The following is a 15,956-nucleotide window of genomic DNA, read 5'->3' as shown; positions in this document are numbered from 1 at the left end:
TGTACCTCGTAAACAGCCCCAACTTCAACCTGACGTATTGACCAACGCCGCATGTCTTCCCTTTTCCGCGCCTCAGTGGCGCCCAGGCTAGGTGACGCTGCCAAACTGCCACTAGCATCAGCCCGGCCGACCACACGCCGCACCGCTTACATTACAACAATCAGGCACTTCTGATTGATTACTTGTCCCCTGGTGTATATCGCCGCCTCGACAGTTCTAATGACGCAAAACATAGATATACGCTGTTATCCCCCCAAAAACGGCACAGACAATTCCCACGTTGCTCTTCTTTTGTCCAGTTCTTCTAACATCAATAAAACAACCGTTAATTCGGAACAGCTTTGTGTTCCAAGTAAAGTTTGGAACTTCTCCCCCAGCATCTGTGACGACTCAGAAGCTTCAGCGCCGAAGGCGACAACGAAGATTTTCAGTGGGTAAATCTTTCATCTTGAAGATGCATTTTATTTTATTGCGCTCCCCAGCTATGGCTGAACCTGGCACACGAGTTTGCTCTGTAATGACGGCGAACCCCAACGCAGCGGCATCTTTATACTCGCCGTTGATTCCGGTTTTACAAGCATGCATTAGCCGCCGGCGACGGTTCTCGTCACGTCAAGCCACGCAAAATGAAGTTTGCACTATTTGCTAAAACATTAGGATTGGTGCAACATCGAAAATAAAGGAATCCAACCACAAAAGATCTGGAAAGAAAAAGAAACACATGTGGGAGATGTACGTCTTCCTTTTTCCGTTATTTTTCTGTTGCTTCTCCAATCCGCGTGCATTAAATTAACGACAGTGTTAACGTGCATGGTGAAATATCATAAACTGCTGGAATATTGGGAATCGTGAAGCTTTTACATGCATATAGCTCCACGCATTAGCTTGCCGCGGTGAGCTTTGTTTGCGTGGTGCAGTTGCAATGTTTCTTGCACTCCTTTGTTCTTTATACTACTGATGTCATGAATGTTACCTGCCTCTTCAAGCGGCGGCTTTCTCAAGAGAAAATGCACAAATATGTGATTTCTAGTTTGTACGAACCGCAGTGCAGAATGGCTGGAAGCGTCATATATGCACTTCGATCTTTTGTTCCGTCGTCTGCATCACCGGCGATTGCAGCAACTGCGACCATTAGTGCATGGTGCTGTTCGCCAGAGCGATGTTGGCGCCTTAGGACGGCCACCGGGTTCCTAAAGGAGGCACAAGTCAATAAGAATACGGCTTGATGCGACTGATTGCAAATTTCTGGTCTGCACTTCAGTGTCTTCAGTGTTCCAAACTACAGTTGCCATTCTTATAGCCGGTATATCTCGAATGGCACACAAGCCACCCACATACCGGGTGTTTTATTTTAAGGTTAGCAGAGTTTCAAAAAACGCTCGCGACATTTAGCACAAATCTACAAACTGAACTGGAATACTGGAATAGGTGTACATGCTTGCAGTGGAAATCAATACGCCAAGATGCCTAATTAAAAAAACTTCAATAAATAGATTTCAACGAATAATTTATCGCACACATTAATTCAATGGTTGAAGCTAGTGATTTCACAAAGCACATTCACTTGGGGCTAATTTTGAAACCAGTACAGTTTTGAGATAAACGCAGTCAAACTTGGCGTAGAAATGCGCTATCGTTCCACTTCCGCTTTTTTTGCAGCGAAGCTGTTAAAGGCTAGGTTCCAGGAGATCGCGTCCATAGACCAACCACTGTGTACCATTTCGGCTCCATGCGCGTGGCGGTTTCCAGCTAGTTGTGGCTTAGCATAGGTGTCAAAATGGATAATGGATGGCCCATTGTTATCCCCCTCGCCACCGCCGGTGCCTCTTTCACACGTGTCGCGACACTCGGCGGCGGCACGTCCCGCTAATTGTTGTGCGCCTTTGCTTCGTGACGTAGAGATCGCGCTGTTATCAGCAGTTGCCCTTTGGACTCGCTAAGGGAAGGACGCTCGTTTAACCACATCTAGGGTCCTGACGATACCGTGCAGCGCGCCGCGGCTATGAATGCTGTGGCTCATACGCTAGTCTATAACGATGGGGCGCACTTGGGTCAGCAAACGCACTACTTGGCTATCGCGCTAGCGAAAACAAGACGCTGGTATCCTGGCTCTTTGATGAACATGCTGAAGACGCCTAATATAGACAATAATGATAATATATAAATTCACTATAGCAGACCCACCCTAGTCGCATCTTCGCTGGCTTCCATCTTCAGTGTAGTGGAAGGGCTCGGAATGTTTTAAATGTCTTGTTATACACTGAAGCTCAAAATCACTGGAATACCAGTGCATTTCGTCGCAAACTTTGGGAACGCATATTTTTGAACAAGTGTCATACTCAGGATTTGTTCCAAGTGGACATTACTTAAAAATCCTTATGAAACATTGTTCCAGAGCACACATAAACACAGGACGAGCAAAGAAAGACAAGAACGCAGGGACTTCAACCGGGCAATGCTTCGCCACAATTGCTTTCTTCTTCGTTTGTAAGGTGTTCCGTGTGACTGGACGCATTGGGGCAAGTTGATGTCCGGCGTTCTTGTTGTCCTTTCTCTTCTCGTCCGTGTCTTATTGTGCGCTGAATCGGTGTTTCATGATATTGTCACGAAGATAATTAATACGAACTCGCCGAAAGAGAACAGCCTTCTTTAATGATGGCCGACACTCAAGAGAACGCGCGCACAGCTGCGCCCTTCGTCGTCTTCTCTGTGGCGATCTTGTGCCTGTAGTGGGCAGCTGACTTGTGACGATCGGTGGATCGGTGCCTGTAGTGGGCAGCTTACTTCGCGTCATTACTCCCCACGTGAAAAGCGACCGTCCCGTCCCGGTCGCCGGTTGGAGAGGGTAAAGGGCGACAGAGGGCGTGGGAGAGAGTTGATCAGAGGGGCACTTCTTCGCGGGCGTAGTACGGCTTCATACGTACTACGTGCACAATCTCGGCTCGTGCGCGCCGTCGGCTCGAGCTCATATTAGTACTCTGAGGGACGACCTCGTAGTTCACGTCGCTGAGTCGCCTGACGATCTTGTACGGGCCAAAGTATCTGCGCAGTAATTTTTCTCACAGCCCCTGATGACGGACGGGTGTCCACACGCAAACATAGTCGCCGTGTTCGTACTGGATGTTCCTTCGGCCACTGTTGTAACGGCGGGCGTCGGCACTCTGCTGGTTGCGGATGCGGTTGCGAGCAAGCTGTCGAACTTCTTCGGCTTTCTGGATGATGTCGTCAGCGTTGTCACTTATTGTTGTTCCGTTGTCTACCGGGAGCATGGCGTCTAAAGGTGTTGTTACGCAGCGCCCATAAACCAGTTCAAAGGGTGTGAATCGGGTGGTTTCCTGCACAGCCGTATTGTATGCGAATGTCACGTATGGTAGAATTTGGTCCCATTACTTGTGCTCTATGTCAACGTACATCGAGATCATATCGGCCATAGTTCTGTTGAGGCGCTCGGTTAGTCCATTAGTTTGTGGGTGATAGGCCGTGGTTTTCCGATGATTGCTGTGGGTCAGCATGACGATCTCTTGCATTAAGTCAGCAGTAAACGCAGTTCCTCGATCCGTTATTAAGATGGAAGGGGCCCCATGACGTAGTACGATTTCATGGAGAAAAAACATCGCGACTTCTGTAGCGGTTCCGCGGGGCACAGCTTTGGTTTCTGCGTACCTCGTTAGGTAGTCCGTTGCGACGACTATCCATTTGTTTCCTGTGGACGACGTAGGAAACGGACCGAGGACGTCCATTCCCACCTGTTTAAACGGTGCTGGAGGAGGGTCCAGGGGTTGCAGAAGACCAGCAGGTTTCAAAGGTGGAACCTTGCGCCGTTGACAATCACGGCAGCTTCTCACGTGGCGCTGAACGGACGAGAATAGTTGTGGCCAGAAATACTTCTGGCGTATGCGCGCTAACGTCCTCGCGAAGCCTAAGTGTCCGGCACACGGGTCGTCATGACATGCCTGCAGTACTTCTTCGCGCAGCGAAACTGGGACGACAAGAAGGAACGTTTCTTGGCTGTTTTCGCAGCTATTTTTGTAGAGGACGTCGTTCCGTAGGCAGTAAGCAGTCAGACCTCGTGACATCGGTCGTGGGACAACAACGTCGGCTCCATGAAGGTATCTGATGAGGGGAAGCAATGTACTGTCTGCACGTTGGAGGTCAGCCATCTCGACAGTGTCCACTACACCAAGAAACGGGAACTCTTGCTCTACGTCACAGGGCTTCCAGGGTATAGGTGCACGTGAGAGGCAGTCAGCGTCGCCGTGCTTCTGTCCGGATCGATATACCACTGTGACGCCGTACTCCTGAAGGCGGAGGCTCCAACGAGCGAGGCGGCCTGAAGGGTCCCTAAGACTCGCAAGCCAACACAGTGAGTCGTGGTCACTTACTACGCGAAAAGGGCGGCTGTAAAGGTAGGGTCGGAACTTGCCGATGGCCCAAACGACAGCTAGACATTCCTTTTCAGTCGTAGAATAGTTGACCTCCGCCTTTGTGAGACTGCGGCTCGCGTAGGCTAGTACTCGTTCGGCGCCGTCTTGCCACTGAACGAGTATAGCACCGAGCCCCACGTTGCTGGCGTCTGTGTGGATTTCGGTGTCAGCCTTCTCGTCGAAATGCGCGTGTACGGGGGCTGTTTGCAGTCGCTTCCGCAATTCTGTAAATGCTTCCTGTTGCTCTTCCGTCCACTCGAAGGGTACATCTTGGCGTGTTAGTCTCGTTAATGGTTCGGCGATCCTTGAAAATCCTTCGACAAAACGACGGTAGTAGGCGCAGAGACCTAAGAATCGCTGAACTGCCTTCTTGTCTGTTGGGCACGAGAACTCAGCGACGGCAGCTAGCTTCTCGGGGTCTGGCCGAACACCGTGGGGGCTGACTACGTGTCCGAGGAACTTTAGCTCCTGAAAGCCAAAATGACATTTCTCAGGCGTGATAGTCAGATTAGCTTTGCTGATTGCGAGGAGTACATTCTTGAGTCGTTCGAGATGTTCATCAAACGTTCTGGAAAACACCACAACGTCGTCTAAGTAGACTAAGCATGTCTGCCATTTCAGTCCAGAGAGAACAGTGTCCATCATCCGCTGAAATGTGGCAGGTGCGGAATACAGGCCGAATGGGAGGACTTTAAATTCATATAATCCATCAGGGGTCACAAATGCCGTTTTTTCGCGGTCACGCTCATCTACTTCGATCTGCCAGTACCCAGACTTAAGATCCAACGAGGTGAAAAATTGGGCGTGGCGTAGACGGTCCAGAGCGTCATCGATCCGTGGCAGAGGATAAACGTCGCGTTTGGTGACACTATTAAGCCGTCTGTAGTCTACGCAGAAGCGTAGTGTGTTATCCTTCTTTTAACTAAAACGACGGGTGACGCCCATGCACTTATGGACGGCTGAATCACGTCATCATCTAACATTTCTTGAACCTGGCGCTTTATCACCTCCCTTTCCGTAGGCGCAACGCGGTAAGGATGCTGACGAACGGGGCGTGCTGACTCGTCCGTAGGAATGCGATGCTTCGTAACGGAGGTGCGCCGTACTTTAGACTCGGTAGAGAAACAGCCAGAGAAGTCGTTGACAAGGTACAGTAGCTGCTGTCTCTGTCGTTCCGATAAGCCCGGGTTAATCTGAATGCGATCGCTCAGGTTGGCCTCTTTCGATGAATTAGGGGAAGCAGTTTCTAGCGAGGCGACATCAGTGAAGGCGGCAATTTCATGGAGGAAGGCGACAGCTGTGCCTTGCGGTAAGTGCTGATATTCGTTGCTAAAGTTTGTCAGCAGGATGAATGACCGTCTGTGCTGAAGCTGAACGAGACACCGTGAAATGCAGATGTTCCGCTGAAGCATTAACGGAATGTTTGCCTCGGCGATGCCCTCATAGCCGTCGAATGTGTCGCACGTTACCAGGGTCAGTAGGCTGCTTCTTGGCGGTACCGTTATGCTGTCTTCGACGATGCGCAAGGCGTTTTCGGTGGGATTCTCGTCGCCAGCGTCGCTTGCTATGGCTTTTGCCGTAGAAAACGTCACGCTCGATTTTTCCAGGTTAATTATGGCTCCATTCGCCTGTAGAAAGTCCATGCCGAGTATCAAGTCCCTCGAGCAGCTGGGCAGAATAATGAAGACCCCGACGTACGTAAGTCCACGAATATTTACCCGAGCGGTGCATCTGCCCACGGGAAATAATAGATGCCCTCCAGCAGTACGGACATGCGACCCAGTCCACTGCGTAAAAACTTTAACTTTGACACAAGCTCTCTGCTCATAATCGAGCTGTCCGCACCAGTGTCAATTAAAGCGGTAACTTCTTCGTCGTCTATGGTAACCAGTATGTCTGACGTTACCACTTGCCTTTGGGCACTGGAGTGTGACTGAACGTCGGTGCTTCGTCGTCGTTGTCGTCGTGATGGAGGATATTGGAAGCGCTCGGCGTCAGCGGCCTCACCTGCGGAGGTCGCTGGACTCAGTTTTCCGGGTTTGCAGGGCTGGGTGAACGACGCCTACGAGCGTCTCGATGAAATGAGGGACTAGGCGATCGGTATCGAGCAGGCGATGCAAAACGGGGCTCGTGCCTTCGCTGCTCGAATGAACTGTCGCAACTCGCGATGAAGTTCTCTATCTCCATCGGGCGCTGACCAGGTCGTGGACGAGGTGCACCTGGAGGGAACCCGCGGAGGCCCACGCGTCGATAGGGGCACATCCTGTAGACGTGGCCAGCCTCTCCGCAATGAAAACACAGGGGCCTGAGGTCAGGAGCCCGCCAAACGTCGCTTTTTCTGGTCCTCGACTCCTGTATGGACGGTGGACTGCGACGCCTGAACACTACTTCAGTCGGTTCGGAGGGGCGCATGACGTTTGAGGGGCCGTACAGCGACGGTCGTCGTACGGCGTCCGCATAAGTCATTCGGACTGGCTCCCGCTGTTGTGGTACCTCGTAGCGTTCAGGAGCTTGGACGGCTTGCCTAATCTCGTCGCGCACTATCTCCGCCACAGAAATTCGGGCTGTCGGCACGTCGGTTACCTGTATTTTGTGGAGCTCTTCTCTTACCACAGCCCTCATCAATTCGCGTAAGTCCTCGAGGTGGTTTTCCGAGGTTATGATAGAGGGGCTGTGTGAAGGTTCCATCACTTTGCGGTTGTATTGCCTGGCACGCTGTCGAAGGGCCCTTTCCATTGCTGTCGCTTCAGCAAGGAAGTCTGCAAGTGTTGTGGGCGGATTCCGAATAAGTCCAGCAAAGATCTCTTGCTTCACACCTCGCATCAAATGTCGCACCTTCTTGTCTTCGGCCATTGAGGCATCCGCACGTCTGAACAGACGAGCCGTGTCTTCAGTATACGTGGTGACGCTCTCATTCGGGGCTTGGAATCTTGCCTGTATTGCCAGCTCCGCTCGCTCCTTCCTGTCCATGTTGGAATATGTGGCGACCAGCTGCTGTCGAAATTCGTGCCACGAAGTCAATGTCGTTTCATGGTTATGGAACCAGGTCGTCGCGGAGTCTTGGAGCGCGAAGTACACGTTGCGCAACTTGCGGTCTTCGTTCCATCCGTTGCATTCGGCGACCCGCTCGAAATGGTCTAGCCAGTCTTCCACGTCTTCAGTAGCATCTCCGTGGAATGCAATCGGCGTATGTGGCTGGTTGAAGATTATCTGCGCCGGCGAAACAGCCGCAGCAGCAGGAGGCTGTGGGCTCAGGTTCATCGTCCGGATACGATCGGGCAACAGACTGTGCTCAGGTTGGAGCCCTTGAAGACGGCGGCTGGTGCGTACGTGAACAGGAGTAATCTCTCCCGAACTACTCACTGGGGATGAGTCAGGGGTACGCTGCGTCTCCGGCAATGGTACCATCCCTTACAAAAAATTCTAGCAACTTTCAATTAAATTTTTAGACAAATGTTACTAAAACCTACGAACGGTCTATTGAAAGTTCTCAAACCGTTTTTAAACAACCTAAGTACTTCATACCAACATCCTGTCGACTATTGGCCACCGATATTCAATAAAAATTTCATTTACAAACTTTCTTGAAACGATGAATGAACATCCTTCAAACATTAAAAGCAGGGCATCTTTTTACTTCTTAGAAACATCCCAGCAACTTTTTCCCTACTTTTTGCCGTTCGCCTTAGAAACATCCTTGTAACTTTCTCCAGCTTTCTGTTGCTTGACCTAGAAACTTCCTAGTAGCTTTTTTCCTACTTTTTGCTGTTTGCCCTAGAAACATCCTTGTAACTTTTTTCCAACTTTCTGTTGCTTGACCTAGAAACATCCTAGTAACTTTTTTCCTACTTTTTGCTGTTCACCCTAGAAACATCCTTGTAACGTTCTTTCAACTTTCTCTTGCTTGCTCTAGAAACATTCTTGTAGCTTTTTTACAACTTTCTGTTGCTCGCCCTAGAAACATCCTGGTGACATTTATCGACTTTTTCCAGCATTTTTTAAAAATTGTCTGGTAGTGCTCTGATGCAACCTTGAACATATAAAAGAATGTACCTGTTAGCGAAACACACCAATCTTTTCAAACACTGACGTTTATTTTCCAACCCTTTCATACAAGCCCTCAGAAGCCACAAGCAAGCAGTGACTATAATGTGGTCTGGATATCTCCCGTGTTCTTGTTATCCCTCTTGCTGCAAGCCTAAAGGAGGAAAATGCAATAATAGTTAGCCTTATGAATTGTATCTGGTCAAGATAGCATGATGCAGTCATCCACAAGAATTTGACTTCGAATGACCCACAATCAAAACGAAGATTTCAACTGACTGCCTTGCCACACATACTTAGAATGGCATTCACACCTCTGGGGTGCAAAGCTTCTTTTTGGGCGACGTCCTTGTGGGTATTGGAACGCCACCCAAAAAGTGACTGAAGCATTGCTGAAGCAAAACTGCTGCACATAATATGCATGTGTTACATGTAGGAATCGTACACTTGTATAAAGTAGCTGTAAATCAGTTGCAGTAAAGATACTCAAAGTTTTTAGAATGGCTTCAGCGAGATATGCCCAACTCAATAAATGTGATGACATGCATAAAGCACTTTTTGCCTAAACCATGTCTTTAGGTGGTAGAAAACATTTTTATAGACCGTCTAGTGCACATTATTCACAGTTTCAAAACTCAATTTGCTAAAACCACAACAAATTATTATATTAAAAAGTGACTATTTCAATATTTCCACCAAGTGCAGGGCAGCTTGAGCATGAAGCAAGGTTCCTTGTGACATCTCAGTAAATCCGAGGTAGTGAGCATGTGGTACCACAAACCATAGATGCACACATGTTCTGGGCAGTAGTCAGCACTGTTACCATGTCACTGGAAGCTTGTGTATTAGGCAGCTGACAAGTAATATGAAAGAAAAGGTAAAAAAGATTGTTTGCATTTCAGATAAGTGACAGCCAAGAACAAGCTTTATCCAATGTCAACTGGAGAAGGGCAGAGACACGCTGAAAAAAATGCAAATGTAAAGGCGAACGCTCAGTGTTCAGCTGCACTGTCCTGGCTTGCTACTGCCCACAGAAAAAAAGTGCCAATGTAACGACGAACACTCAGCATTCAGCTGCACTGTCGTGGTGGCTTGCAACTACTGCGCTGTGCGGATTGTTGTGATTTAGCAGTTTGCGTTACCACCTCAAATTTCTGTAAAATACAAAGGAGACCAGCTTCCTGCTTGAAGCCAACCTGCACTTCGGGTGCATATTGAACTTGTCACATTAAAAGGTTATTGGTTAGTTATATGCTTGAGGAATTACCTTCTCATACTGTGGCTAGGGATTCAGCAGCTACCTAATAAAGACGAAAATCTTGCTGTTTGTATGCTAATTTTAGGAGATGAAGTACGGTACGCAATACATAAGTGTGAGCGATTAGAGGGAACAATATAGGTGCACAGGCAATAGTGTGAGAAGTGAGCTTCACAATACTCCATAATAAAAATTACAAAAAGATACACATCTCGAGACCTCATGCTTCTCAACGATTATCTTAAAAAGGCAAACTGACTAGATTAATATACAGTCTGTACTGAGTTTATCATGCAGTTACTCAAGTCAGGGTTATATTTAGCTCAGAGGAGGCTAATTAAAGATAAGTTCATTAAACTTAGCGCCCCCCAGATGACCAAAAGTGATATGCAAGTGATTAGCCACTAGAAATCATGAAAATGGCACACACAGTAAAATGATTGCATATTACAGAAACATATCCTACAACACACAATGCAATGACAGTTTTGTACGCACGTTTGTAAAAGCACGCAGATCAGATGCTTTATAGTGGTGCTCTCCAGCTTGCAGCAGTGCTGCAGGTTCCTGTGGGATGCCTCCAGAATCCGCACAGCCTTCAACTGCAATGAATAATTTATTGCAATGTGAATCTGGAAACCTGTCATATCAGTGTAATACTGAATTGCAAAGAGCCTCACACTAGCAGCTACATTAATGCGCGTCTCGTACGAATCTTTCCATTATATCTCAGGAGGTTACACAGTTATGTTGTAACAAGTGAGATTCCATGCGGAAATGCAGCAAACATAAGACTACCAGAAAAATCACCGAAACTCAAATATGTAATAAAGCAAAAGAGCGTTGGATTATGAAAAAAAATATTGAGCACATGAAAAGTCTTTTGAACCCTAGGCCGTGTTTGTTTAGCGATGATATTCCTTCTTGCTCTTCGTCAGTGGTTTGACCGACGCGCCGCCCGTGTTATGAACTGGAATAGCCGGCCGTTCACAGTGGGTGGTAAGAGTGACGTAGGATAGAGCGCAAAGTAGCGCCACGAAATCGCAGCCCTTACTTTATTACTACAAGGCACAGTCATTACCTATGACTGGAAGAGCTGGCATACTGTTCTTTAGATGAATATGTATAAAAGCCAGCGTCTGATTGGGATGTCTCGATTAAAAAGAAACCTCGTCATTGCAATATCTGCGTATATCTGCCTTGCAATATAGAACACGACAGGTTCTATAGTTCAATATAGAATACAGACAGGTTCTCGCGATGCGGGCTTTGAAAGTGAACTGTAAACAAAAAAGTCTTCATACAAGCTAATATGTGCGCAAGCGTCAAATATAGCTATCCTGTGCCAACGCGTGAAGCCCATGACACATCGACGTATACACACCTGCAGTGTACTCGCGGAAATGCTTAAATACGGAATAATTTTCTGCCGGGAAACTACCCAACAGTAACTTGCAGTGTTTCTATAATTGTGTTTCCATTCAGTCAGAGCTGTTGCGTTTGCGCACCGCTTATCAGCCGGCGCCCAAGTCTGGCTCATCTGTTCCGGACGATAATCTGTTTCGCGCATGTGCGCTATGTTTTCACTCGCCCTTTGATCACGGCGTTCCTTTATAAAGGACTGCGGATCACGCCGTTGGCGCTTCTTTTTGTACACCTTCTTTCTGCAAGCATGCCGCATTAAAAGTACTATCGTGAGCAATATGAGCTCGAACACGGGAGCGCGTGGAAAATAGCCTCAAAACCTAGATAGCGTCATACGTGGATGGCGCTGCCGAAACCGGAGGTGAAAGGAGGGGCGCTCTTCCGCTAACTGTTGGCTCTGCCGCTTCGCTAGCGTAAAAAAAAATGATAAAAGTGGCGTATCCGAACGCTCAGCCAACACCGCCTAGATTTCATACAAGCATGACCTGTGCATTATGGAAGTCTACGTCACAGGCGATATCTCAGCAGCTGCAGAGCTTGATGGGTCATTTGATGTAGCTGTGCGCGTTGATGTGAATTGATATCACCGCTAGCGGCCAGTGACATGCTACAAGCTACCGTTTTGCAGCAATGATATCGAGGCGGGAGTGTGAACAGCCAGCGGAAGCGCGGCGCCCTTTCCGATTTGTTTCGAAAAGCGGCCGCTGCAAATCGGCCGATGTAGGGTTCGAGGCTATTTTCCACGCGCTCGCGTGTTCGAGCTCATATTGCTCACGATAGTACGTTCTTCCTTCTCCCGGCGTCTTCTTCTCCCGGCTTGGAACCCAACTCGGCCAAACGTAACAGAGCAATCAGACGGGGTAGCATACTTCACAGGAAAATGCAAGTACGCGATAACATCAACAGAAGCTTTCGTAAAATTGCTTACTATATGTGCACCAGAAACATGGACCACTTACGCTCAGAATGTACTCTGCTCTTGTTACACAAACCTCATTACATGAACCATAAGCTACAACAACGCGCACAAGCGCCAAACGTGCTTACCTTTCAAGACGTAGTCAACAAACGCTCTTTCGTCTCACGGGTACCGTGGCACCAACTCTCTTTCGGGCGCAAGCACTGTAGAGCTGCCGATGAACTACAGCACCACGAATGCACAACCTACAACAAATTCTTCCATACACTGAGATGAAGCCCCAGTACCAGGCTTTTCACGAGAGAGCGCAGGCAGGCGGAAACAAAGGCAGCTTGGACGGGCGCAGTAAGACACTGTTGACACTGGCGTATCGCACGAAACCCACGGCGAACAACGGCATTTCACGAGTCCAGAGGTGGTGCGATGGTTAATGCACACGATAAGAAGCACGGGCACTTCTAATATAAAATTCAACTACCACCTCACTACTCGCGCACAGCCAACGTGGCACCAACTCTCTTTCGGGCGCGACAGTCAAGCTGCTTGATTTTTAATCAGTATACTACACTGTAGCATTTTGTATACCTCTCATCTTCTTTTTCAAAAATTTAGCTGCCGATGAACCAGTACTCTAATCGTCTCTTGCTGATCTCTACGGCATCACTTTAAACCCAAGCGCTTCCACGAATGCTGGGTGGACAACTGGATCTTACTACAACAAATTCTTCCATGTTTTCGTCCTTACAATGAGATAGCAAGGCAAGCCCCATTGTCCTTTTCGTTTCCATTCTTTACCAGGTCTCTATTTCTCTCACTTTCTTTCTGAGACCCCTGGTTGTCTATTTACAGTTTCGCTGTACTTGGTTGCCAACTTCCTTGACCTCTTCCTCCATTCTGTGTCCACGCTTTCATGTAGAGATAACTTTAGCCGCCCATTTATTTTCATCCATGTTCCTGAGCCTTTCTTCAAAACTAATTTTGCTTTGTGCTTCTCTGACTTCAAAAGAGGCCCAACCCATGTCTCCATGCACTGCCTCATTTGTCGTATTACCGTGTGCTCCCAAAGCCAACCGGCCTACTGATCTTTGGTTAACTTCCAAACCCGCCAATATATCCGATTTTAAGCATATAATGGCATTTGCGAATGTTAGCGCTGGCACCATTACTCCTTTCCAGATTCCACGCACCACCTCATACTTATTGTGGCCCCACAGTGCTCTGTGTTTCATTAATGCTGCATTCCGCTTCCCCTTTATTTTCAGATTATCTTGGTGGTTGCTTGAGTAATTCTTTCCTTCGTTTATGTGTACGCCGAGGTACTTATATTGCTTCACTATGGGTATTACTTGCTGTTGAATTGACACCACGAAGTTACTCGTGTGCTCATTAAAGATCATAATCCCTGATTTCTCTGTGCTAAACTTAAGGCCTAGATTTGTCGCTGCGTTCCCACAGATATTCGCAAGTATCTGTAAATCTTTTTTATTGTCCGCTAGTAGCACAATGTCGTCTGCGTACATCAGTCCAGGGATCTTCTGTTGCACCATTTGTCCATTACGCATGTAGGATAAATCAAAACCTAATTCGCTGTTTTCCAGTCGTCTTTCTATGCCCTTGACGTAAAGCGTGAACAACAATGGTGACAGAGGGCATCCTTGCGATAAGAAGCACATTTTGCCTAGGCACTTCTAATACAAAATTCAACTACCACCTCACTGCAACGAGCACTCGCGCACAGCCACGTGGTCCATCCACTACAGCAACTTGGATTGGATGGATTAATTGGCAGCAAAACACTGCAGCAGCGCCACACTGCGGTTAACGAAAAGGAACCTGCCTCCCTGATTCGCATCGCTTCAGGAGCATAGCCTTCGAGATACGCATTTGTCACTCAAGGGAAGTCGTAGCTGAAGCATGAGCCAATCCACCCGCCGCCCGTTCGGCTCCGTCTGCTCGAAGTGACGGACGGCCTACGGGCTAATATGACACTTACCGAGCAGATATCCGTGGTCACCGCCCATATACACGTTAATTATGGCGTCAAGTGTGGTGTTTTTCGAGAATATGTGCTCTCATCTTGAATTGATGAGACGATATTTCCTCTTAGCGTCAGGAATAAAGGTAACAAAACGTGGCGATGGCTGGCGTGCTACAGCAGCTGAAGCTTCGGCTGAAGTGCAACAGGCGTACTGCTTGCACGCAAGCGCAAACAAACAGATACGGCCATGCCAGGTACACAACTGACTACTCAGTAAACTGACAATCGTAAATTATTCACTTCTGTGCCCAAGACAAGCATTTACGGAATCTTTGCTGCCGTACGAATCCCGCCAATATATCAACACAACAATCACCCGCAGTTTTGAAAAGAAAGGCTCTTTTAACAGTGACCGCAGGTACTGCATTTGCGAAAGTTTTGTGTATAGTTTGCATAAAATCATAAAGGAAAGGTTTCTTAAGAAGCCGAATTCCGAAAAAAGTTAAGCGTCGTGAAAACAAATAAATGGCCTTACGACATGTCAGAAAGTATAGGCATTGTATAGTTCCTGCTGGTGCTACTATAGTAGGTGGAGTAGTGGTAGCGTCTCTGCCTCACACGCAGAAGTCCCGGGTTCGAGTACCAGTCAGTGTACAACTACCTTTTTCTTTTTTGAAGTAGGAAAACGTTATATACAATTTCACTGGGACAGGCTAAGATATTTTACCTTAGCTACTGCTAATTATATATGCACGCGTAATAACAAAATTTATTCTGTCTCCTCGCTTTCTCTTAAACTGCAGGAAGCAATTATCAGCATGACACTTAGTTTATTCGTACTAATTATTGTATTACCGATATTGCATGTTATGCTTCTTTATTGCAGTGTTAAATGAGCAAATGAATGAAATACAATTGTTATAATTTTCTTTACACAAAAGTAAAGACAGAGCCTACCAACTTTCCTTAAACTTTCTTTAAACTTTCTTCAAACGAACTTGCTTCAAGCGAAAACAAGAACGGAGCCTATCAACTTTCTTTAATGGTGCTTTAAACAAGCTTTCTTGAAACGAAAATAAAAACAGAGCCTACTAACTTTTTTTAAGCTTTCTTTGAACAAACTTCGTACAAACAAAAGTTAAAAGACAGCCTACCAACTTTTTTAAAACTTTCTTTAAAGAAACTTTCTTTCAACCGAAGTCAAAACAGAGCCTACCAACTTTCTTTTAAAAACTTCCTACAAACAAAAGTTAAAACAGAGCCTAACAATTTCCTTTAAACTTTCTTCAAACAAACTTTCTTCAAACCGAAGTAAAGACAGACCCTACCAACTTTCTTGTAAGATGTGTTAATAGAAAGTAAAAGTACATAGAGTGTTACTAAAGTTGATAGAAAGTTGGAAAGAGTTCTAAAGAAAGTAAGGAAGTATTTTTGTATGGGCAGCGTCTGATTGGGATGTCTCGATTAAAAAGAAACCTCGTCATTGCAATATCTGCGTATATCTGCCTTGCAATATAGAACACGACAGGTTCTATTGTTCAATATAGAATACAGACAGGTTCTCGCGATGCGGGCTTTGAAAGTGAACTGTATACAAAAAAGTCTTCATACAAGCTAATATGTGCGCATGCGTCAAACATAGCTATCCTGTGCCAACGCGTGAAGCCCATGACACATCGACGTATACACACCTGCAGTGTACTCGCGGAAATGCTTAAATACGGAATAATTTTCTGCCGGGAAACTACCCAACAAACAGTAACTTGCAGTGTTTCCATAATTGTGTTCCCATTCAGTCAGAGCTGTTGCGTTTGCGCACCGCTTATCAGCCGGCGCACAAGTCTGGTTCATCTGTTCCAGACGATAATCTGTTTCGCGCGCGCATGTGCGCTGATATGTTTTCACTCG

At 47.0% G+C, this 15,956-nt stretch overlaps 1 long non-coding RNA gene across 1 annotated transcript; it reads right to left on the bottom strand.

Moving 5' to 3' along the window:
* Positions 1-8,524: 8,524 nt before the first annotated feature.
* LOC125947379 (uncharacterized) lies at positions 8,525-12,419 on the bottom strand. Its single transcript, XR_007468253.1, has 3 exons — positions 12,199-12,419; positions 10,225-10,328; positions 8,525-8,622 (listed from the first exon to the last, which is right to left on the bottom strand). It is a non-coding gene; the product is annotated as an uncharacterized LOC125947379 (long non-coding RNA).
* Positions 12,420-15,956: the final 3,537 nt, after the last annotated feature.

The sequence above is a fragment of the Dermacentor silvarum genome, chromosome 8 (assembly GCF_013339745.2).
Source record: "Dermacentor silvarum isolate Dsil-2018 chromosome 8, BIME_Dsil_1.4, whole genome shotgun sequence".
In the NCBI taxonomy this organism is placed as follows: Eukaryota; Metazoa; Arthropoda; class Arachnida; order Ixodida; family Ixodidae; genus Dermacentor; species Dermacentor silvarum.
This window is presented reverse-complemented; position numbering and strand designations above follow the sequence as displayed.